This window comes from Ailuropoda melanoleuca, chromosome 2 (genome assembly GCF_002007445.2).
Source record: "Ailuropoda melanoleuca isolate Jingjing chromosome 2, ASM200744v2, whole genome shotgun sequence".
NCBI lineage: Eukaryota > Metazoa > Chordata > Mammalia > Carnivora > Ursidae > Ailuropoda > Ailuropoda melanoleuca.
In genome coordinates this window covers 124,681,299-124,706,997 of record NC_048219.1, presented here as the reverse complement: position 1 = coordinate 124,706,997, position 25,699 = coordinate 124,681,299, and the positions used below count along the sequence as shown (strand labels likewise).

Below are 25,699 nucleotides of genomic sequence, written 5' to 3'. Positions count from 1 at the left end.
TCACATATATTGTATCCCAATATTCTTCATGAGAACAAAACCGGTTGAGCAGAAGGATGGTACAATATACACAGTAACAGTAACCAACATAAGCACAGTTGGTAGCCCAGGTTTATTTAAGAGAATCAGCATCTGCATTGTGATTTTATTCCAGTAAGCCTCTGTTTATTTGCAAACACTTCTCGGTTTCTCAAACCAAATCCAAGTTCTGCATATCGCCGACTTGCCAAACCAATGTGGAACATGACTAACTTGCATAAACTATAGGCTCTTCTATCTGAAAACATAGCCCCTTTCCTAATTGTTTCAATATCTTTTGAGCACAGTTATTTCTCTCTTTAAAAGTATTGCTCTAGGCAGGAATACTTTTAAAAGAAAACTATCCAGTGCCATCTTCTAGTCAGATTGCCTGTCTTTTTCTTCTTGTCCACCAAATCATGATATCAGCCAGATATTCTATGACATCTTCCAGGATTTTTGTTTGCAGATACGCACCATTTACTCTTTGTATCAAAAATAGATTTTAAATTTAAAAAATCTAGATGAAGCTTAGGAGTCTGGTAAATATATTTGTAAATAAGGAGAAAGAGTTACTTGTTTCTGAATTATGAGGTTATCACTTGCATAGAGAGTCTAGTTTAGTTGCTATTAGACATATTTTTATCTGTACTCCCTTATTTTGTGGAAAATTGCATAATAGGTGCAAATTTATTCAATCTACTTTGTGAGGCTGCCAAAGGATCCTGGGAGCTAGTGGAAGACTGCTGGTAGCGCTCCCAGAAGTTTCAGGCACCAGCATGCTTCAAATGTTTTAAATAGCTATGCAGGACTTCTGGGAGCTGATGACTGCACAAATTTGCAGAATTTGGTTTACGGACTGATAAATGTGTAAGCACTGTGTGATGTGTGTAAGCACTGAAAAAAAAAAATACCCTGCTTTAGCCACAGGTATGCTTGACAGGAAGACTGATCTATGTATGACTGAAGATCAAAAATTAAGATGAGCTAAGGGAATCCACCCACAGCTTAAACCAAAGGATCCACCATAAAAATCACAACACATAGGACTATATACTAAGAGAGAAGAAGCAAAACAAATGCCTGTTAAGTTAAATGAATACCTCTCTGCCTGTGTGGAAAAAGTGGACTAGAAGAGGAAAAAGGCCCTCACTTGCTTTTAAACTAAGGAAAGGGGAATATTCATAATATAAAATCTGACTATAAGGAGGCAACCAAGCATAAGATCTAAACTTATACAGTGCAGAGTTAGAATGCCATGGGTTGAATCTGAGTTCCAATACTCACTAGTTGTATGGCTTAATTCAAGTTTCTTAAATCTGTGCCTCAGCTCTGCTAATCAGAAAATGTGAACAATAATACCTACCTCACAGGCTATGATTAGTACTGAAGGAATTATTACATGCAAAGCTCTTATAACAGTGCCTGGCACCTAGGAGGGGCTCAATATACATTAGTAGTAATATTATCATCATATTAGTAGTAATATTATCATCATCATGAACATCGTCAAAAGAATAAGAAAAAAGTGAGAATTCTCTTTGCCCATCTTTTCAGAAGTAGTATACATTCAGCGTGTATGTATTCAGGGTGTCAGGGGACAAGATGAGCATCACAAATATAGTTAACATTAATAATTGTGAGTATTACAAATTACAGTGTTTTATAGTTAATAATCACAAATATATTTACTAGAGTTTCTGATCAGGAAGAGTTACACAGGATTTTACAACTGTCAAAACTCTTTGAACTATAGACTTAAAATCTGTGCCTTTCATTCTATATAATTATACCTCATTTTTTAAGGCAAAAACAAAATATTTGTGTACCTATCATTTGACTCCCGGATTAGTATCTTTCTGACCCTTTTCCTAGATGTTCTCTATAGCAGTGACTTGGGTCTCCAGACTATTCCTTACATATACCTTGCCTCAGGGCATTGCATATGGTGTTTTCTCTGTCCACTGACATGGTCATGGCTCCCTGGTCTTATCCTTCAGTTCTTACTTCCTTCCTGCTCAAATGTCAAATCTTGGAGAGCTTTCCTATCAACCTATATACAATAACACACACAATTTAGTCACTCTGTATTTCTTGACTCATTTTATCTTTCTTCTTTGTACATATTACCCCCAAACATATTAAAAGACTCATTGGTTTTTTTAATTTGTTTATTATCTGTTCTCTTAAATAGCTTTATGAGAACAAGATTTCAAATGTTTTACATATTCCCTTTCTCACTCAAATATATTTAAGTTTTTAAAACTCCAGCACTGGTTGTTATGGATTATTATTATGAATTTTGCCACACCCATCCCCAAAAATTTGTATGTGAAGTCCTAACCCCCAGTATTTTAGAATGTGACAATATTTGAAGATAGAGCCTTTAAAGAGGTAATGAAGGTAAAATGAGGTCATACACATTGGCCCTAATTGAAATGACAGGCTTCTTATAAAAAGAGGTGATTAGGACACAATCAGAGGAAAGATGATGTGAAAACATAGGCCACAGAGAAAGACCTCAGAATGAAATTTTAAGTCCACTGACACACTGATTATGGACTTCTAAATTCTGTGAGAAGATCAATTTCTCTGTGTAAGCAACACGGTCTGTGATACTTTGTTATGGCAGCTCTACCAAACTAATACACAGGTTAATCCAACTTTCCCCTATTCCACTCCTACATGCAAACAGATGAACATGACCTTGAATGAGCCCCCCAACCCCCATATGCTGCCTGTTCTCATTTTAACGCTATAAATTCACATCACACTACAAGTGGACTTTCAGTGCTTTGCTGCAATCCTGCAACAGTTCAAACCAATCTCCACCCATCAGGAAACTTTCATACCTTGTTTGCCTTCCTCAGACTGCCATCTCCACACTTTTTCCTCTTAGCCCATCATTACACTTCTACATTTAGCGGAGAAGACATAAATAATCAGAAGACTACTTTGCCTACTGCCGCGTTGAATGTATCAACTCGCTTGTTTCTATTACTGCCAAGCCTAAACCTGCAAGTCCAGGTGTTACAATGGATGACTGTCCTTTTAGGAGTGCAACACCCTCTGCTCTCACATAGGATTTCACTGATGGATTGCACTTGTCTCTTCTGCATCATTTTTTCTTCTCTACTAAGTCAATGCTATCGATACAAAGATGCTATATGAATAATCATCTTAAAATAATTAATTTGGCCCCACATCCCTCTTCAGCTATTCCTCCAGCAACCTGCTCATCTTTAATGCAAAACTTCTGGAAAGAATTATACATAACCACCATCTACATATCCCATATCCCTAACCTCATATTTTCTCTTAAAGCCATCAGGCTTTAAGCCCCAGCCACCATATGGAAAACTTATTTGATACAGTCACAACCAATGGGTCAAATTCAATGGTCAATCCTCAAGCACAATTTTATATAACTCCTAGGCAACATTTGACATGCTTGGCCAAAAACCTTGTACTCTTCTTTTTTCTTTCATCTGTAGAATTTAGTGATTCACCCTTACATTTAGTACCCAGTGCTCATCACAAGCACCCTCCTTCATACTCATCACCTGTTTAACCCATCCTCCACCCACTTCCTCTCCAGTAACCATCAGTTTGTTCTCCAGTTAAGAGTCTGTTCCTTGATTTGTCTCTCTTATTTTTTTCCCTTGGCTCATTTGTTTTGTTTCTTAAATCCAAATATGAGTGAAATCACATGGTATTTGTCTTTCTCTGACTGACTTATTTCACTTAGCATAATACTCTTTAGCAACCATCCATGTCATTGCAAATGGCAAGACTTCATTCTTTTTATGGCTGTGCAATATTTCATTATAGATACATAGATAGATAGATACATAGATAGACAGACAGACAGATAGACAAATAGCTACCACACCTACTTTATCCATTCATCAGTTGATGGACATTTGGGCTCTTTCCATAATTTGGCTATCATTGATAATGCTGCCATAAACTTTGGGGTGCATGTATTCCTTCAAATTAGTATTTCTGTATCCTTTGGGTAAATACCTAGTAGGACAATTGCTGGGTTGTAGGGTATTTCTATTTTTAACTTTTTGAGGAAGCTCCATACTATTTTCCAGAATGGCTGCACCAGTTTGCATTCCCGCCAACAGTGAAAGAGGGTTCCCCTTTCTCTGCAACCTCGCCAACATCTGTTGTTTCTTGTGCAACTTTTTTTTTACATCTCTTATTTGATCTTGCAGCAAATTCTGTTGGCTCTGCTTTCAGATATGACCCACCTCTTACCAATTCCACTGCTGCCACTCTAGGCCAAGCCACCATCACCACCTTGACATATTGCCTAAACTACTTTTTTTAAAAAATAACTCTATTTATTAAGATAGAATTTACAAACCATATAATTCACCCACTTAAAATTTATAATGCCTTGGCTTGTAGTATAGTCACAGAGCTATGCACAAACACTTTTAGAACACTTCTGTTACCTCAAAAGAAAACAGCTCCCCTTTGCTATAACCTCTCAATTGTCCCATACCCCTAGCCCTAGGTAACTGCTAATGTAATTTCTGTCTCTTATAGAAGTGTCCATTCTGAACTTTCATTTAAACAGTATCATACAACATATGATACTTTGTGACTGTCTTCTTCACTCAGCATAATATTTTCAAGATTTATCCATGTTGTAGCATATACCAGTACTTCATTTCTTTTTCTTGCCAAATAATATTCCATTATAGGGGCATACTACTTTTTATTTATTCATTTGTCAGTAGGTCTACACTTGGATTATTTTCACTTTTTGGTTATTATGAATAATGCAACTATGAAAATTCATGCACGAATATTTGTATGGACACAAGTATTCATTTCTCTTGAGCATATCCTTAAAAGTGTTATCACTCAATCATATGCATTCATTATCTTCTTAAATGCACTCCCATAATAATCTATTCTCTGCACAGAAATCAGGTTGATCCTATTAAAATTTAAATTTAATCAGATCTCTTCTCTGTTCTGCTCACATTGACCAATGGCTTTCTATCACATTTAAATTCTAAATCCTTCTCTTGACCTATAGCATTCAACCAAACCTGGACCTTGACTCCCTTTCAGACCTCATCTTCTCTCTCTCTCTCTCTTTCACTCAATGTGCTCCAGGATCTTCATTCTTGAAGTTCCCCCTAAAACACTCTTCCCCTAAATAATCCAATGGCACAACCCTTACCTTTTATTCAGATCTCTGCTCATATATTCTTAGAGATTTCTTTTCTGGACCAATTTATCTAATATAATGCCCTGCCACCATCTATGACATATACTTCTGTAGATTATTTGGAGTGCATATCGCTAGTGCATGTTTATTTATTACCTACTTTCCCCATGGAATTATGTCCATTATTTTCCATGCTATTCTTAAGATACTAAAAATAGTTTTTAGCACAAAATAGGTGATTGATAAATATTAGTTGAATGAGTGAATTCAAGAAGGACTGAGAAGTAAAAGATCTGAGAAAAATGTGGTAAAATTAAGCACTGGCAATAATAATAAGGAAAACCAGAAACATAACATTTGTTTGGTTGAGCTGTAGGTGAATGGTCACTCTAAATAAAAAATAAAAGTAAACTTGTTCATTAGTAGAAAGCTGTTCTCTCCCTCCATGTCCTCTGACACCTATGGTCCCTTTTACCCAGATCTCAGCTATCTTATGGAAAAAAAAAAAGATTAAGGATAAGGTTGAGGTATCCTGTCACCACAATGGACAGAAGGCCATATGTACCTGTACAAGTATGGCTCGCACCTATAGCTCTGAGTATGGCGATGTTTGGTATAGGCACCAACCTATACAAGTCACAATCCTACCCAGTCTCAGGTTATAGTGTTGCTGTCACTGTCCGAACAGCCACCTCTGGCCACACCACAGTGGCCCACAAAACTAAATGGGTCATGTTTTCTGATTTCCAGGCCATCTACAGTCTGACAATGGTATGTCTTTTGTCACAAAGGCCACCCAACAACGGAATGATAATCATGGTTTTAGATGGATTTTCCACACTTCCTACCATTCAAAATTTTTTGCCGAGTGTTGGAATGACATCCTCAAAAAAAAAAAGGCTGAAAAAGATACCTAACCAAGTTTCTAATAACCTCCCAGTCCACCCACCTGAGAAAAGCAGTTCGCTCACTAAATTTGGCCTTTCCTCCAAAAAATTCATCTTTTCTTGACCACCTACTAATGATCAGGATAAAAGGGATGGGAAATTATGTAAAACTATTTTGAAAATATGGGATTCCACCCTGTCCATTCCTGCACATGGCACATTTTTCTTTCCTGTAGCAAGAACCCCAAGCCAACCTGACTAGTATACCTCTAGGTAATAGCCCAGCCAAAAGGGAGACTAGCATATTCAAACTTAATTCTGTTTGGAACAACATGGTCCTAGAAAATGAGGATAATAAGCTCTTGTTTGTGCATCCTACTAACTGAATCCCCTTATGATGGTCCATGTAGGCCAACATGAAAGGTAGTTGTAATCTTTGTAAAACTGTCTTTTTCCTACTTATATTTAACTCTTCCATATCAAAAGTCTCGATCAGAGTAAGAGATGATTGACAAAAAGAGGTGAAGTTATATTTATTGAGCTAAGACACAACAAATTTCATGGCTTTGGGGGGAGATTAAAATCTTGATACCTGGGAAGAAAACAGGTTGTATCCCAATAGATGGAAGAAAGGGGTGGTGTCAGTTCATGTTCTCCCTGTCACCTAGCTCCAGCATCAGAGCCTGGCAAAAAAATCACACGGCCTGCCAGGGTGAAGCAGCTCTTGTGGCTGGAAGCCTGACTGCCATTTCATTTGTCACCTAAACTTGATAATTTCTGAAGAGTAGAAGTGATTTGTAGTCTTTTGTAGGTTTGAATCTTAATATAAGCATGTATTACTTTAAGAATAAAATGATTACCTTAATTATAAAAAGGAAAGTATCCCTTTAATTTATCCTACAGTTACAACTGGGTGTCGACAAAGATGCCAACAATGTACTAGGCACTAAAGACAAAAGTTCTAGAAGACATAAACCCTGCCTTCTGGTTTGGGACCCAGTAGGAGAGACAGAAAAGTATTGGAGTGGAGGTAAGAAAGGACATATACAAAACATTAGGAATGATTCCAAAATGTGAAACTCTTTTTAATGTAGTTATTATATATAATTATTAATTTTGGCACAATGCAGCAACAAATAAAATTATTGAGCAAGCAGAGACTGAAAGAAGAGTGAAGTTTTATACAGAATGTTTCTAAGGCAGATGCCACATCTCAAGGTAGTTTGTTATACATTGGATTTGTGGTCATGATTGTACCTACGAATATGCATTCTATGAAGATGCCATGAATGACAAAGCCTAAAGTATATGTTAATAAGACTTTATAAGCAATAGATTATCATTAAAATACAACGAAATTAGGTCTTCATGAAGAAAGCTTGTAAAAAGCTATTTATGACCCTCAAAAAGATATGAAATTAAGTAGTTAAAAAATGTATTCATCAATCTAAAAACTGCTCACCATGTATTTGTTTTACGTATTTAATGACAGCTCAGTATTCATCTTATAAAATGGCATGCCAGTAGTTTAAGCTTGTTCATTAATAGTTACCAAGAGGGAAAACAGAAATCTAAATTGTTCAAATGGATATAAAACCTAGAGATTTAAAACAACAGTAGAGCATTTAGACAGTTCCCAATAGACATTTGGCAGTGAGCTGGCCATCTCCTGCCATAAATCACATGATTAAAATGAAAATAACTGTTTCCACTGAGGCATCAAACCATTAGGAAATCTTAACCTCAGCTTCCTAGCTGGCCTTAAGGCGTTTGAATTCTTCATAACAAAACACATAAGGAATGAATTACGAGAGTTCTTATTTGAAATGTGGAGGGTAACGGCTACTTCTTGTCTAGTCTTTCTTTCCAAAGAAAGAAAGCAACAAAGCCTTTGTAGAAGGCAACAAAAAACGATATTGAATTATCTTTAAAATTATATCAGAATCACTCTCTTCCAGCTGGAAATTAGTGGGAGGCAAAAAGAAAGTGAAGTCAAGTCAAAGAAAAGCCCAGAACTCTAGGACACAATAGGACCCCAGCAGCACAAAGGAGAGGATGCAGAAGGTATTTAGTCACAAAAAAAAAAAAACCCTTAGAAGTAAAATTGGTTAGCACTCCTTTCCAAAATTTTACTATATAGATGCACAACGTAAATAAAATTTTATTTGCCTGCTTGAATATTTTAATATAGTGATTTTTTTTACCTTAATGATAGCTGAAAGAAATGCACACACTTCCCAAAAATAGAGTTAAGGAATATTAACAGGTAAAATATTCAAAATCCTCCACTCAAAAAAAAAAAAAGCCCTCCTTAATAAAGCTACCATATACTTACTTACTACTTTGATTTGCAGCTTGAGTTTATGTTTTTTTTTATTTCCTGCAACCTTCTTGGTGAAGTTATTAATCATAAATTAAGTGCCTTAAAAGAGAGGCAATTAGAGGGAAGAAGTAAATAAAGAATTTAGAAAATCAGAATATTGATTACTCAGTCCCCAATTAATTAACAGTAAAGTAAAATTATTATATACTCAAAGAATGAAAATTCATATTCTTATTAGCAAAGCAATCTTGTCTTATAAAATTGTTAATAATGACTGTAACTTATCTATCAATATAAAGCAATCTAATATAATGGAGTGCATAATCCAATAATACAAAACATAGAAGCATTATAATTTAAGGAAATTTTCCAAAAACATATGAGAAAGGGAAAGATATAATACAAGATTTAAAAGTTGAGCAGAGAGTACCATTATATGTACAAGCAAATGAACAACCAACCCAAAAACAAGGCAACATTTCCCTGTTGTCTGGGAAAACTACTAATTAATTCAATTAAGGACTGTGCTAATTAAAGAACTGTACATTAAAATTAAATACTGTTTTTGACAAAATTATATTTTAGGATGAAATGGGTACTTTTTTTTACTTTGTGGGTGGAAATGTAAAATAGTAAAAACTTCCTTGGGGGGGTGCCTGGGTGGCTCAGTCACCAAGCCTCTTCCTTCAGCTCAGGGTATAATCCCAGGGTTCTGGGATGGAGACCCACATTTGGCTCCCTGCTTTGCTGGGAGCCTGCTTCTTCCTCCCCCTCTCCCCCTGCTTGTGTTCCCTCTCTCGCTGGCTGTCTCTCTCTCTAATAAATAAATAAAATCTTTAAAAAAAAAAAAAAGAAAACTTCCTTGAAAAAAATGTAGACTATTAAAAATAAATGATTTTTTACCCATTTTCTTAAAAATAATCATATACTTCGAAACAATAATTTCTCTACCAGAAAACCCTCTGTAAAAACCTCATAGAGAAGATGGCAGAGTAGTAGGGGGTCCCTGGGCTTGCCTCATCCCTGAAACACAGCTAGATCAACATCAAATCATTTTGAACAATGAGGAAATCGATCTGAGGATTAAGAAAACAATCTGCACAGAGGCACCTGGGTGGCGCAGTCATTAAGTGTCTGCTTTTGGTTTGGGGCGTGATCCCAGCATTCTGGGATTGAGCCCCACATCAGGCTCCTCTGCTGGGAGCCTGCTTCTTCCTCTCCCACTCCCCCTGCTTGTGTTCTCTCTCTTACTGGCTGTCTCTCTCTCTCTGTCAAATAAATAAATAAAATCTTAAGAAAAAAAATTCCTTGAAAAAAAAGTAGACTATTAAAAATAAATATGATTTTTTACCCTTTTCTTAAAGATAATCATATACTTCAAAACAATAATTTCTCTACCAGAAAACCGTCTGTAAAAACCTCATAGAGAAGATGGCAGAGTAGTAGGGGGTCCCTGGGCTTGCCTCGTCCCTGAAACACAGCTAGATCAACATCAAATCATTTTGAACAACAAGGAAATCAATCTGAGGATTAAGAAAAAAATCTGCACAACTGGAGGGAGAGAACATGGCAGAAGCAAGGTTCGGAGATGTGAACTGAGGGAGAGAAATGCCTCAGTGCCATAGAGGGAAAGTCTTTTCGCAGAGAGAAGTCAGGGAGAGAAGGAGAGAGTGGGAGAGAGAGCAGTGTGCAGTGTTCTCACAAGATGCTCTGGTGTAGGGATCCCCTGGGTCACACTGGGAGAGAATGGTCCCCTTCCTGGAGTACACTTGGAAGAGGGTATATTGCCACATATTTTTTAATTTCTTCTTTAATTTCCTCATTACCCATTCATTCTTTAGTAGGATGTTCTTTAACCTCTACGTATTTGTGGTCTTCCCAAATTTTTTCTTGTAGTTGACTTCAAGTTTCATTGCATTGTGGTCTAAAAATGTGCATGGTATGGTCTTGATCTTTTTGTACTGGTTGCAGCCTGATCTGTGACCCAGTATGTGATCCATTCTGGATTCAAAGAGATTGCTTCCTCATTGATCTTCTGCTGAGATGATCTGTCCACTGCTGTGAGTGGGATTAAAGTCCCTTACTATTATGGTATTATTATCAATGTGTTTCTTTAACTTTGTTATTAATTGATTTATATATCTGGCTGCCTTCAAGTTGACTCTTTGAATGACCCACTGGACCAGATGGACTTAACAGATATATTCAGAGCATTTAATCCTAAAGCAGCACACACATTCTTAGTGAGTGCAACTGGACCATTCTCCAGAATGGATCACATACTAGGTCACAAATCAGGTCTCAACCAGTACAAAAAGATTAAGATCATACCATGCACATTTTTAGACCATGATGCGATAAAACTTGAAGTCAACTACAAGAAAAAAATTGGGAAGACCACAAATACAAGAGGTTAAAGAACATCCTATTAAAGAATGAATGAGTGATGAGGAAATTAAAGAATAAATTTAAAAAATACATGGAAGCAAATGAAAATGAAAACACGACAGTCCAAAACCTTTGGGACCCAGCAAAGCTGGCCCTAAGAGGGAAGTGTATAGCAATACAGGCCTTCCTCAAGAAGCAAGAAAGGTCTCGAATACATAACCTAACCTTACACCTAAAGGAGCTGGAAAAAGAACAGCAAACAAAGCCTAAATCCAGTAGAAGAGGGGAAATAATAAAGATTAGAGGAGAAATAAATAATATAGAAATCAAAAAAGCAGTAGAACAGATGAACAAAGCTAGGAGCTGGTTTTTTGAAAGAATTAACAAAACTGATAAACCCCCACCCAGACTTATCAAAAAGAAAAGACAAAGGACCCAAATAAATAAAATCATGAATGAAAGAGGAGAAATCACAACCAATACCACAGAAATACAAACAATTATAAAAGAATATCATGAGCAATTATATGCCAACAAATTGGGCAACCTGGAAGAAATGGATAAATACCTAGAAATATATAAACTACCAAAACTGAAACTGGAAGAAATAGAAATTTTGAACAGACCCCATAACCAGCAAAGAAACTGAGTCAGTAAAAAATTCCCCAACAAACTAGAGTCCAGGGCCAGATGGCTTCCCAGGGAATTCTATCAAACATTTAAAGAAGAATTAATTAATATTCTTCTGAAGCTGTTCCAAAAAATAGAAATGAAAGAAAAACTTCTAATTAACTCTATAAGGCCAGTATTACCTGGATCCCAAAACCAAAGCCCCCACTAAAAAGGAGCATTACAGACTAGCATCCCAATGAACATGATGCAAAAATTTTCAACAAGATACTAGCAAAACAAATCCAACAGTACATTAAAAGGATTATTCACCATGATCAAATGGGATTTATTCCTGGGCTGCAGGGTTGGTCAATATCCACAAATCAATCAACATGATACACCACATTAATAAAAGAAAGGATAAGAACCATATGATCCTCTCAATAGATGCAGAAAAATCATTTGACAAAATAACAGCATCCTTTCTTGATAAAAAAAAAAAACCTCAAGAAAATAGAGATAGAAGGAACATACCTCAATATTATAAGGTCCATATATGAAAGACCCACAGCTAAAATTATTCTCAATGGGGAAAATCTGAGAGCTTTTCCACTAAGGTCAGGAACATGAAAAGGATATCCACTTTCACCACTGTTGTTCAACAAAATACTGGAAGTACTAGCCTCAGCAATCAGACAACAAAAAGAAATAAAAGGCACCCAAATCTGCAAGGAAGAAGTCAAACTTTCACTCCTCATGGATGACATGATATTCTATGTAGAAAGCCTGAAAGACTCTACAGAAAAATTACTAGAACTGATACATGAATTCAGCAAAGTTACAAGATATAAGATCAATGTACAGAAATCTGGTGCACTTCTATACACCAGTAATGAAGCAGCAGAAAGAGAAATCAAGGAATTGATCCCATTTACAATTGCTCCAAAAAACATAAGATACCTAGGAATAAACTTAACCAAAGAGGGAAAATATCTGTATGCTGAAAGTCATAGAACACTTATGAAAGAAACTGAAGAAGACACAAAGAAATGAAAAAACATTCCATGCTCATGGATTGGAAAAACAGATATATCTAAAATGTCTATACTACGCAAAGTAATCTACACATTCAATACAATTGGGATCAAAACAACACCAGCATTGTTCACAGAACTAGAACAAACAATCCTAAAATTTGTATGGAACCATAGAAGAACCTGAATAACCAAAGTAATGTTGAAAAGAAAAGCAAAGCAGGAGGCCTCAAGATCCCAGACTTTAGGCTGTATTACACAGATGTAATCATCATGAGAGTTTGGTACTGGCACAAAAACAGCCACATAGGTCAACAGAACAGAACAGAGAAACCAGAAATGGACCCACAACTATACGGTCAACTAATCTTTGATAAAGCAGGAAAGAATATCCAACGGGAAAAAGGCAGTCTATTCAACAAATGGTGTTGGGAAAATTGGACAGCTACAAGCAAAAGCATGAAACTAGACCACTTTCTTACACCATACACAAAAATAGACTCAAAATGGATGAAAGACCTAAATGTGAAACAGGAAACCATCAAAATCCTAGAGGAGAAAGCAAGCAGCAACTCTTTGACCTTAGCCGTAGCAACTTCTTACTGGACACATCACCGGAGGCAAGGGAGGCAAGGGAAACAAAAGCAAAAATGAACTATTGGGAACTCATCAAGATAAAAACCTTCTGCACAGTGAAGAAAACAATCAATAGAACTAAAACACGACCAACACAATGGGAGAAGATATTTGTAAATAACATATCAGGTAAAGGGCTAGTACTCAGAATCTATAAGGAACTCATCAAAATCAACACTCCCAAAATAATTAATCCAGTTACAAAATGGACAGAAGACATGAGCACACATTTCTAAAGAAGACATACAAATAGCTAAAAGACATAAAAATTGCTCAGCATCACTCACAAATTAAAACCAGGATGAGATACCACCTCACACCTGGCAGAAGGGCTAAAATTAACAACTCATGAAAAAACAGATGTTGGCAAGGGGAACCCTTTCGCACTGTTGGTGGGAATGCAAACTGGTAGAGTCACTCTGGAAAACAGTATGGAGATTCCTCAAAAAATTAAAAATAGAACTACCCTATGACCCCGCAACTGCATTCCTAGGTATTTATCCCAAGGATACAAAAATGCTGATTCAAAGGGGCATATGTACTCCAATGTTTATAGCAGCACTATCAACAACAGCAAAATTATGGAAAGAGCCCAAATGTCCATCAACTGTTGAAGAGATAAAGAAATGGTGTATGTGTGTGTGTGTGTGTGTGTGTGTTTGTGTGTGTATATATATATATATATATATATATATACACACACACATACATACATAGTGGAATATTAGTCATCAAAAAGAATGAAACCTTGCCATTTGCAACAACATGGATGGCACTAGAGTGTATTATGCTAAGTGAAATAAGTCAGAGAAAGATAAATATCATATGATTTCACTCATATGTGGAATTTAGGAAACAAAACAGATGAACATAGGGAAAGGGAAGGAAAAATAAAATAAGATAAAAACAGAGAGGGAGTCAAACCATAAGGGAGAACTAACTGAGGGTGGTGGAAGGGGAGGTGGTTGGAGGGATGGGCTAGATGTGTAATGGGCATTAAGAAGGGCACTTGTTGGGGGGCGCCTGGGTGGCACAGTGGTTAAGCATCTGCCTTCGGCTCAGGGCGTGATGCCGGTGTTATGGGATCGAGCCCCACATAAGGCTCCTCCGCTATGAACCTGCTTCTTCCTCTCCCACTCCCCCTGCTTGTGTTCCCTCTCTCACTGGCTGTCTCTATCTCTGTCAAATAAATAAATAAAATCTTTAAAAAAGAGAAGGGCACTTGTTGGGATGAGCACTGGGTATTATAGGTAAGCGATAAATCACTAAATTCTATCCCTGAAGCCAATACTACACTATATGTTCACTAACTTGAATTATGATCATTAACTTGAATTTAAATTTTAAAAAATAAATAAGTAAAAAATAAAAACCCCATATTAAAGTGTTTATACATGGAGATAGTATGATAACATTATTTATTTAAAAGAGTTCAAAATAGATAACACAGCTAATTGGTAGCATATTATGCTGCTATTAGAAACTTATGCAACTTTGTAGTAACATGAAAAAAGCTTATAAGATAACATAAAACTCAACAAATTAACATACATAGTTGTTTATACACTATAATCACAACTATTTTTTTTACTTATTTTTATATAAGTACTGGAAAGAATAGGTGGGAACATGTGGATTTTTTTATTGTTTTGCAATTCTTCCTATTATTTTTCTAATTTTCAAATTATCCAGAAACAGCATATATTATCTGAATTATGGGAAATATATGTTTTATTATTTTATTTGAAAGCAAGTAAGAAAAACACCATGTAATAGTGGTAAAGAATAAAATCCTTAGTTATGTGACACTTGTGCACATGCATATGTGAGTACATGGGCACACACACAGTTATGATAAAGTGTAACACATAGTATCAGACTCAAAGGATTATCAGAAGTTGTTCACAAAACACAGTAAATGAGAATGAAAAGGAGGGCAGAACTTATCATCAAAAAAATGTCTGATTTAAGGGGCACCTGGGTAGCTCAGTTGGTTAGATGTCTGACTCTTGATTTCAGCTCAGGTCACGATCTGAGAGTCCTAGGATTGAGCCCCATGTCAGAGGGGAGGGGGTTCATGCTCAGCAAGGAGTCTGCTTAAGATTCTCTCTCTCCTCTCCCTCTGCCCCTCTCCTACAATAAATGAATAAATTTTTTTACTTAATTAAAAAAAAATACAATAAAGTCTAATTTAAGTATTTTGTTTCCAGATTTTTCTCTCTTGTTTCCAAAAGTCTCCAGTGTTATAGAATCTATGTGATTTTAGAAAGATAAGTCTGCACCCATGTCAAATTCTATTAAAATTCTACATTCTTTTCAAGAAATTGACTAACTTTTCAAACCTGGAGTCTCATGCGAGATTCAGGAACTATCTTTTTCTGGTTGTGTTTGTGATTTTTGTTCCAAACAAATACCTCCCCAAAACCATGAGGATCAGTATTTAAAAGCAGTCATTGAAATTAGGGAAGACTACTTCACTTCTAATAACTTTCACTATTGCAGCCTGCATTTTATCAAATCCAACTAAGTTTTTACAGAAGAAACAACACCAATGAATTTTATATGTCACTTATGTAAAGAAATTTAATATATTAAAGACATACCCTCTTGAACCCCAAAAGGTTCTTCCCTTCTCTATGATTTAGATTAAAATGGCTTACTAACTGAAGTACCTGAGAACTACACTGATTGCTGCTACAGAAAAACATGGTCTCCTATCAATAGTATACTGCAATCCGAAAAAAATCATTATTGAGTTAATGACAAAAATAATTAGATTCAAAAATCAAACTACCATGAGCCAAAAAAAAAACTCCCTGTTAAAAGAAGTAACCCTATTATTTGTTTTTATTTAGACAAAAGAAACATTTAAAAAGAAGATGTAGCATATAAGAAATATAATCTATCCTGTAGTCTGTTTTTTAAATGTCTAATCTAAAAATGCTATTTTAAATGACCTAAATTCTCATTTTAGTGCAATAATTAAATAATATTATGTCTCTGGGTCACGAAAAATTGTATGTCCATTTATCACTCTGTGCCAGTCATCGCCAATTAAATCGACTTCTGGAGACAATTTTTCTTTCAGTATTATTTACCAGAAATGAGCTATGGGGAATATGGTGGAAGGCTGGGGAACAGGGCAGGGCAGGGGAGAAATGATTATCACCCTACTCAATTTTACCTCAACTGTTAGATTTCTTTTCTAGAAATGAGATCTTTATAGTTTACATTAGAGCAGTGAGAAACAAGTTATTAATAGACAGCTTTTCTTATTACAGTTTATTTTTGAGTCAAGGTTCAAATTCCAGAAGCATATAACTCATAAATTTTCTGCAAAGCTTTTACAGTTTTATACTTCAAATAGCAAAAGTAGAAAGATTCAAGATCAATAACATCTGATTTGTCCAAGGAAAGGCTCCACTATATGCAACTGAATGGTTATAATGTTTTCTTTTGATTTTGATAAGCATAGTAAATACATTCTAACCACTGATTGAGATCCAAACAAATCAGTAAGTGTACTCCATTCCAAAATCTCTTATCTATTAATTTCAGTGGAATAAAACAGTGCACAAACTGAGAAAGAAAATGCTAGTGTGATTCCTCCCCTGCAAAAAACCATAATCAGTATAAAAATTCTCAGATTTCCCACATCCATTCAGCAGAACAGCAGAACAGCAATCAACATTTTATTTTTCTATTAGCTTCACATTTACAGCAGATACCTATGAAGGCAGCAATCTGAATTAACAAAACCTATTACTGATGCATTGGATATTTTTCTTTATGCCATTTTTAATTCCTGGTTATTCCCTCTCTTCTCACTTTATGAAATTAAATCTTTCTTTGATCATATTTAAGTCATGTTTCTCCTCACATTTTTATATTCCTTTTTCATTCATCTCATTTCCTCTCAATATTCTCCTCTTTTTTTTCACTTATAAGAGTCACTAGCCAGGATTTTTCTTTTCAATTTGCATTTGGCTCTGCAGGATATCTTTGTCAGTTGCTTCTCCCATTCTTTCCCCAACTTCCCTGTATTTTCTTTCTCTTGTGTGGAGACAACAACATATCTCCTGGCCATCCCAATATTCCTTCATTATCTCTTCTTGCCATTTTACAGAAGCTTCTTTTCTCTTAGCCCAAACCTGAATGCACATTCTTTTTTTTTTTTTTTAAGAGAGAGAGCTCACTTGAGCAGGGGGAAGGACAGAGAGAGAGGGAGAGAGAAAATCCTCAAGCAGACTCCCCGCTGAGCAGAACCTGCCACAGGGCTTGATCCCAGGACCCTAAGAACCTGAGCCAAAATCAAGAGTCAGACATCTAACCAACTGAGTCACCCAGGTGCTCCCCGAATGCATATTCTAAGTTCTCTCTTCATGCCAAACCAAACCAAAATGATAATTGTTGACCCCTAAGAAAGACTGATAATAGTCATGTGCCAGTTCTGAGATACTGAAAAGGCTAAATAATAGCAAAGATATCACAACAATAAACGTTTGTATCAAAGAGCCAGACATATAGAAAGTGCTGCATTGTTGTTGTCTTGTTGTTGCTGTTGTTTTCTAAAAATCCACCACTATGTAGTACAGTTAGTACAGTATTACACAGACTTTGATTCAAGTCCCGCCTCCACCATCCTTTCATTTGGAGATATTGGAGAGATTAATTTGCCTAAGCTAAACCCAGTTGTTCCCATGTTTACAAAGTGACAATGAGAGCAATACCTACTTGTAAGGTCATGGTAAAGATTATATATATAAAATGAGGACCATAGGAACTGGCACATAGTTACTAACCAATACACGTTTGCCATTGCTATCACTGTGATCAATAGTATGATGAGCAAAATAATTCAATACAACTTGAAAAGAGAAAAGGATTTAAGATTCATTCATATATAAGCTATTTATTTCACTTATTTGGCAAACTGAAGTGCCTAAATGCTCTTAGCTCTATGCTGGATGGTTGGGACAACTTACTTCACTGAATTTATAATACAGCAATTCCAGATAAAATCAAAGACCTGTTGAAGATTAAGATTTCTGGGGCCAACATCACTGTTAAGAGCACTGATTCTATGCCTTCACTTGCTTCTGACTGCCTGCTTCGCTGCCCACACACCTTGCCATCATTCCACAGAAATCCTTCGATTACCAACGGTTCTTTGCCAAATTAGGCCAGTGTCCAGGGCACTGGCTCCTCACCTCACTCAGGCCTATGCCAAAGATGTGAAATTTGGTATAGATGCCCGAGCCTTAATGCTTCAAGGAATAGACCATTTAGCCAATGCTGTAGCCATTACTATGGGGCCAAAGGGAAGAGCAGTGATTATTTAACAGAGTTGGGGAAGTTCCAGAGTAACAAAAGATGGTGTGACCATTGCAAAGTCCATTGACTTAAAGATAAATATAAAAATATTGGTGCTAAACTTGTTCAAGATGTTGCCAATAACACAAATGAAGAAGCTGGGGATGGCACCATGACTGCTACTTCCCTGGCACACTCCATTGCCAAGGAAGGCTTTGAGAAGATTAGCAAAGGTGCTAATGCCGTGGAAATCAGGAGAGGTGTAATGCTAGCTGTTGATGCTGTAATTGCTGAAACTAGGAAGCAGCCTAAATCTGTGGCAACCCCTGAAGAAATTGCTCAGGTTGCCATCATTTCTGCAAATGGAGACAAAGAAACTGGCAACATTATTTCTGATGCAATGAAAATGCTTGGGAGAAAGGACATCATCACAGTAAAGGCTAGAAAAACACTAAATGATGAATTAGAAATTATTGAAGGTATGAAGTCTGATTGAAGTTATATTTCTCCATACTTTACTAATACATCAAAAGCTTAGAAATTTGGGAGTACCTGGGTGGCTGAGTCAGTTAAGCTTTGGACTCTTGATTTCAGCTCAGGTCATGATCTGAGGGTTGTGGTATCGAGCCCCAAGTTAGGCTCTGCACTCAGCAGGGAGTTTATTTTTCTCCATCTCTCTCTCACTGTCCCTCTGCCCGTCCCTCCACTTGCATGCACACACACTCTCTCTCTAAAATAAAACTTTAAAAAAAAAGGAAAGAGGTCCAAAATGTGAATTCCAAGATGCCTATATTCTACCAAGTGAAAAGAAAATTCCAAGTGTCCAGTCCATTGTACCTGCTCTTGAAACTGCCAATGCTTATCATAAGCCCTTGGTCATAACTGCTGAAGATACTGATGGAGAAGCTCTGAGTACAGTCGTTTTGAATTGGCTAACAGTTGGTTTTCAGACTGTAGCAGTCAAAGCTCCAGGTTTTGGTGACAATAGAAAGAACCAGCTTAAAGACATGGCTATTGCTACTGATGGTGCAATGTTTGCAGAAGAAGGATTGACTCTAAATCTTAAAGATGTTTAGCCTCATAACTTAGGAAAAGTTGGAGAGGTAACTGTGACCAAAAATGATGCCACAATTTTAAAGGAAAAGATGACAAGCCCCTAACTGAAAAATGTATTCAAGAAATCATAGAGCAGTTAGATATTTCAACCAGTGAATATGAAAAGGAAAAGCTGAATGAACACCTGGCAAACTCTCAGATGGAGTGGCTGGGCTGAAGGCTGGTGAGACAAGTGATAATAATGTGAATGAAAAGAAAGACAGTTTTAGGTGCCCTCAATGCAGCCAGGAGCTGCTGGTGAAGAAGGCAGTGTTCTGGGAGGGCGTTGTGCCCTGCTTCGGGGTACTCCAGCCTTGGATTCAATAACTCCAGCTGGTGAAGATCAAAAACTTGGTATAAAAATTATTAAGAGGACACTCAAAATTCCTGCAATAACCATTGCTAAGAATTCCGATGTTGAAAGATCATTGACAGTTGAGAAAATTATGCAAAGTTCCTCAGATGTTGGTTATGACCTTACGCTTGGAGATTCTGTGAATATGGTGGGAAAAGGAATCACCAATCCAACTAAGATTGTAAGAACTGCTTTTCTTTTTTTTAAGATTTTTTATTTATTTATTTGACAGAGAGAGAGAGACAGCCAGCGAGAGAGGGAACACAAGCAGGGGGAGTGGGAGAGGAAGAAGCAGGCTCATAGCGGAGGAGCCTGATGTGGGGCTCGATCCCATAACGCCAGGATCACGCCCTGAGCCAAAGGCAGACGCTTAACGACTGAGCCACCCAGGCGCCCCAAGAACTGCTTCAATGAACGCGGCTGAATTGGCCTGTCAGTTAACTACCACAGAAGCTGTAATCACTGGAATTCCTAAGGAAGAAAGGAGCCTGGAACAGGCGCAATGGGTGGACAGGAGGTAGTATGGGAGGTGGCGTGTTCTATATCCTAGAATAGAGCTTCACCATTATTAATGAGCTGTGAGAGGAAACTCAAGGCAGAGCTCCTCAACACTAACTTCAGAGAAGTCAGCTGAAGAAAAACCTGAAGAAAAGGCTGGCCAGGCGACTGGGTGGCTTAGTCGGTTAAGCGGCCAACTCCTGATTTCAGCTCAGGTTATGATCTCAGGGTCATGAAATCAAGCCCCGCGACTGGCTCCATGCTCAGCGAGGAGTCTGCTTGAGGATTCTCTCTCTCCCTCTCCCTCTGCCCCCTACCCCAATATGAATAAATAAATCATTTAAAAAATTGATATTAAGAAAATCACTATAAGCTTTAGTTTCTGGTTTCATTTAACAACATAATGCTTTACTGCTGTCATTGCCCATGCCTACAGATCATTTACTTTGTATTTTTGAATAAAAAGACATTTGTACATTCCTGAGAACTGAGTGCAAAAGCCATGTACTGATGTACTGCTTTCAACTTAAATCACTGAGGCATTGTAACTATTATTCTGTCAAAATCAGGATTTTAGTGCTTGCCATCTCCAGATGAAAAATTAGGAAGCAGCCTTTCTGTGAAAAGTAAGAATAATTGTAATAATTGTAAAAATTTCCAATAGAAAGAATATTGTAAAAGCGAGGACATACTCAATGGTACAAAGTTATGAAAAGAGATCAAGATATATATATATTCTATGTATAGCTCCAGAACTCACTTTGTGACCTTAGAAAGAACAGTTTCAGACAAACAGAAAAAGCAAGTCAGTGTGTTGAGGTGCAAATGGAGGATGTAGATTTGAGACAGAGAATATATATTCTTGGAAACATCTAGTTGTGAGCAGAGACAAGACTTTCTGTGTAGCTGAAAGTGGACCTGGACTAAAGGGAGAATTCATGCACAGTTGAATGTTTGTTTTGAAGGGGAAAGATCCTTTGACATGTCTAATACCAATGGGAAGAAATCAGGAGAAAGGAAGAAGGCTGAGGATACAGAAGAGAAAGAAAATACTCCTCAAGTCAGGGCTTTTTGAACACATACAGGTGTAAGATCCAGAACATGCACGAAGGCATTGGGTTATAAGAGGAAGAAGCAGCAGGAGGGAAGAATGAAAGAAGTCAGGGAGAGTGATGAATTAGCAGGAACTTCCTATCTCACAGAGGCTATTTGCTCTGCATGACATCAGTTAAGCAGAAAGAAAGGAGAGTAATGCGGGATGAGAGCATAGTACAGTAAAAAAGGTTTCACAGGAAACTGTGAAGAATGGAAGATACCTTTTTAGGAAAATACATAAAAGTTGCTCAGCCGAGGTCGTCACCCAGGTTCTTTCCCTATTTGTTTGGTGCACATCAACTCCTCTAATGCCTGCCCAGAGGGGCTTACACATGACTCCTTCTCTCTTCCTTTTTACCTTTACCTTCCACAAAGAGGGTTAACTCCAGATGGTGAGTATTTTATCTTGTTCTTTCCTTTTTTTTTTAAAGAAAGTAAATCAATGTAAAAACTAGGTTATTTTAAGCATGACTGAATCAAATAAAATAGTGTATGATTAAAATCTCAAAGAACTTGTAGTTAACATGGTTTGAATGTGCTGAAAATGACTCATGGAACATCCTTTCCTCCTGAAAATTAATGATGATGCAGTTTACCAAGCCTCTGCACTCATACCTGCAGACACAACGAAGGAGGAAAACTCAGTGAAAGGAGTAGAAACCCAAAGAATTTTGCTCTAAGCTAGCTGCATGTTGCTAGGAAAAAAAAATTGTTGTGGTCATGACTAACATGGATAAATGTTCAAGTGGCACTCCTTATTTCTCTCTCCTCCCTCCCTCCGTCTCCTTCAGCTGGACCCTTCTGTTTCCAAGATACCTTCTAGTCCGAGTCTCTGCTGCTCAATTGGGTGTCTCTGATACTGACTGAGGTTGCCTGGCAACATGACCACTAGAGCACTCACCAGCCTGTGTGGCAGCTCTATTTTTTAGTTCGCAGGTGGGAGATTTGGATAGAATTGCATGAGGTTTCCACGTTGCAATCCTGTTTCATTTCAGTGATCATATAATGAAGTTTATTACTTACAATATCATTATTATACTTCATTGCATAATTCAGCATTGTACAGAGGTTTTTCTTTTTTGTCATAATTATTAATACTTCCGGGAAATTTTAAAAGATCAGAAGTGCCCTTCAAAATACTTCCTTCCTAAAAATAAATAAATAAATAAATAAATAATTTTTTAAATGAAAAAAAATACTCCATTCCTTTTTAGAAGCTCATTACCATAAAGGCAAAATTTTTTAATATTAAAAACTATAAGATTATTGACAGGGAAGAGCTATAAGGGGAACATCTTGGGGACTGGAAATGTTCTATACCTTGGTCTGCATAGTAGTAACACAAGTATATAGCTATGTAAAACTCCCTCAATCTGTATAGTTAATATTAGTGCACTTTACACACTTTCATATCCATATGGCATGTTTCAAGAGTTTTAAAAAGTAGTGACAAGATGAATAAATACACACAAACACATATAGAAACAGAGACTATATAAGCTTGATACATGTTAGGGAACAAAAATAATCTCTAGGCTTTTATCACAGCACACAATGTGTTCTTAAAGACTGGACTTTGCTGTTGTATTTAATCAGTTTAACAATAAGAGACTATTTTGCCATATGGCAACCACGCTTTAACTAATAAATTGCTATTTATAGAGAAGGAGCTTTAACTGTCAATTCAGATGGGCAAATTGAGGAGAGCAGACAACACTAATAGCCACACATTGCAAAAGATTTGCTATTTGTTTCAGCCTCACTGGATCACAAGCAGAATGTCTCAGATGCAAAGATCACATCTGGAAATTTATCTCAAGAAGACACTTCATGCACAAAGTCACAGACATGCCTTGCTGGTCTGGCTTCTAAAGTGCCTAAGACCCAAAACTTCCTAAAACATAATACAGGTGAAAAAATAGATTGGCAAAATCGAACACAAACTTTAAAACAGAGATCCTTCGTAGCTTTATTTTATTGTATTTTATTTATAACACTTTATTTTATAATCTCCAAACCACAGAGTGAGGGCATTTTCCATTTATTACCCATTGGACTTCCTAAAGACCTTAGAATTGAAAAACTGTGCAGTTTTTAAAAGTACTTTCACATTGTTATTTCATTTTGTCCTCATGATGGCCTTAATATATATTGCCCATTTTGTAAATGAGTAATCTAAGGTGCAGAGAATTTAAGTGACTTGCCCAAAGTGACACACTTCATCTAGGCCAGCAATCTCCACAGCCAGAATTTGAAGCCAGTTTTTTTTTTAAAGATTTTATTTATTAATTTGACAGAGATAGAGATAGCCAGCAAGAGAGGGAACACAAGCAGGGGGAGTGGGAGAGGAAGAAGCAGGCTCATAGCAGAGGAGCCTGATGTGGGGCTCGATCCCATAACGCTGGGATCACGCCCTGCGCCAAAGGTAGACGCTTAACCGCTGTGCCACCCAGGTGCCCCTGAAGCCAGATTTTAAATACAGTGCCATGTTGTTCAACTAATATCTGTTGCTTCATTTCAGGACTGGCAAGACCTCACAATAAAGCCAATTCCTGTAAAAATTCAACTTCTGTTTGAGAAATTAAGTCTTTATCACTTTATTTGCTGGTTTTAGGATGTTTCTTTTGACAAGAGAATATGTCTGGGGCAAGTAAAACTGTGTAGAATCATGGTGCTTTCAAGTTGTCAAATAGTGGTGGAGGTCAGCTTATCTACCTAATTGATTTGTCAGCTGACAAAACTGAAGTCCAGAGGGTTAGAATGACTTTCAGAAGTTTCATAACTTCTAATGGTAGAATTCAAACTGGAACTCATCTTGTCTGTTTCTTAGTTTGACATTACATAAAGTGCTGCTATCATAAACCAAATTTTGAGCAATATTTCACTATAGGTCAAAGTATAAAAATGATATATTTAAAGGGTAGAAATTGAGACTCTCAATCCCATCTAAAAGATAAAGCTTTACCCAAGAGAAACAAAGTAAATGGCCTTTCTACCTTATCAATCAGTATCAGGCTTGAATAAACTCTGCCCTCCCTTAAATAACTCAATCTAGTATAAGCTAATACATGGTGGGTGACATAAAACATACCATTTATTGATCCATTCCTATGCGACAGACCTTTTGCATATATCATCATATTCAATCCCCACCAAAATGTTTCAAACTAGTAATTATCATGCCCCTTTTACAGTTGAGAAAGTAAAACAAGTTAGGATAAGAACCTTGGCTCAAGGTCATATAACTAGTAATTTGCAGAGCTGAGATCAGAATCCAGCCAGCTCTGTTTTATGATAGAATCTCTGTATTTTAACCCACACCATCCTAGCTCAGAAATCACATTACCAAAATGTATTCCCCATCCTCTAATTGTAACTGATAGTCCTAAGAATCCACACAATGCCTATCTTCCCCTTCCCTACTAGGGACATGTTCACAGCAGAAACACTATATGTAACAGCCTCTTTTGCAACAAAGAGTAATGATGGTTAGGTAGAAAATATTGGGTGGAGTTTCCAGGGAATCTCTTCAAAGAAGGCTAAATCAGCTGGTAGTACATCATTTGCCATTGCATTTTTTTTTCATTCTTTCTGCATAGAACACAAATGGCTGTCCAGTAGTCATCTTAAACCACTGGAAAACCCTTGAGGATGAAGTCATATGGCCAAGATGGTGGAACAGAACTATCAAAGGAGACTAGATTCCCTAATTAGCAATGTACCACAATTCCAGTCCCACAATGCCAATGGCCAGACTTCCTTTTGCAGGAGAAAACTTGAACTTCACCTTGTTTAAAACAATGGAATCTTGCTACAGAAAATCCACTGAGCCTTAATTGCTCACAAAACTGTGAAAGCAACAACTCACTTTTGTGTGGAAAGGCTATAAAGATAGCATTAATTTAGGACTTCTTGCTCTGGTAAATGCAGACTAGGTATTGTGAAGGAAAAAAAAAATTACCTTGCTTTGGAAAACTGGAAAGGCTGAGTTAAAATAGATGTGAAAAAAAATCTGCAGTTTTCCTTCTACTTAGAAAGTCAAAAGCCATCAGAGAATATTGCTCTTATCTTAATAGTAATAAAAGGTCAGATAATCTACAAAATAACAACTTTTCTTGAGCCCATCAGATACCTGGAGTTGCAAGACAAAGAGATTAACTGAATTTTAAAGGGTAACAGCCACTGAGGACAGACAGGACATAGGAGCCTTTTCACCTTTGACAGAGCATGAGAGGAATAGTTGCTCATTAT

General features: G+C 36.9%; 1 protein-coding gene and 1 pseudogene across 2 annotated transcripts in view; one reads left to right on the top strand and one right to left on the bottom strand.

The window, feature by feature from the left end:
* Positions 1-25,699, bottom strand: part of GALNT13 (polypeptide N-acetylgalactosaminyltransferase 13) — a 522,090-nt gene that overhangs the window by 444,279 nt on the left and 52,112 nt on the right. The window lies entirely within an intron of this gene.
* Positions 5,756-20,410, top strand: LOC100469586 (annotated as a pseudogene).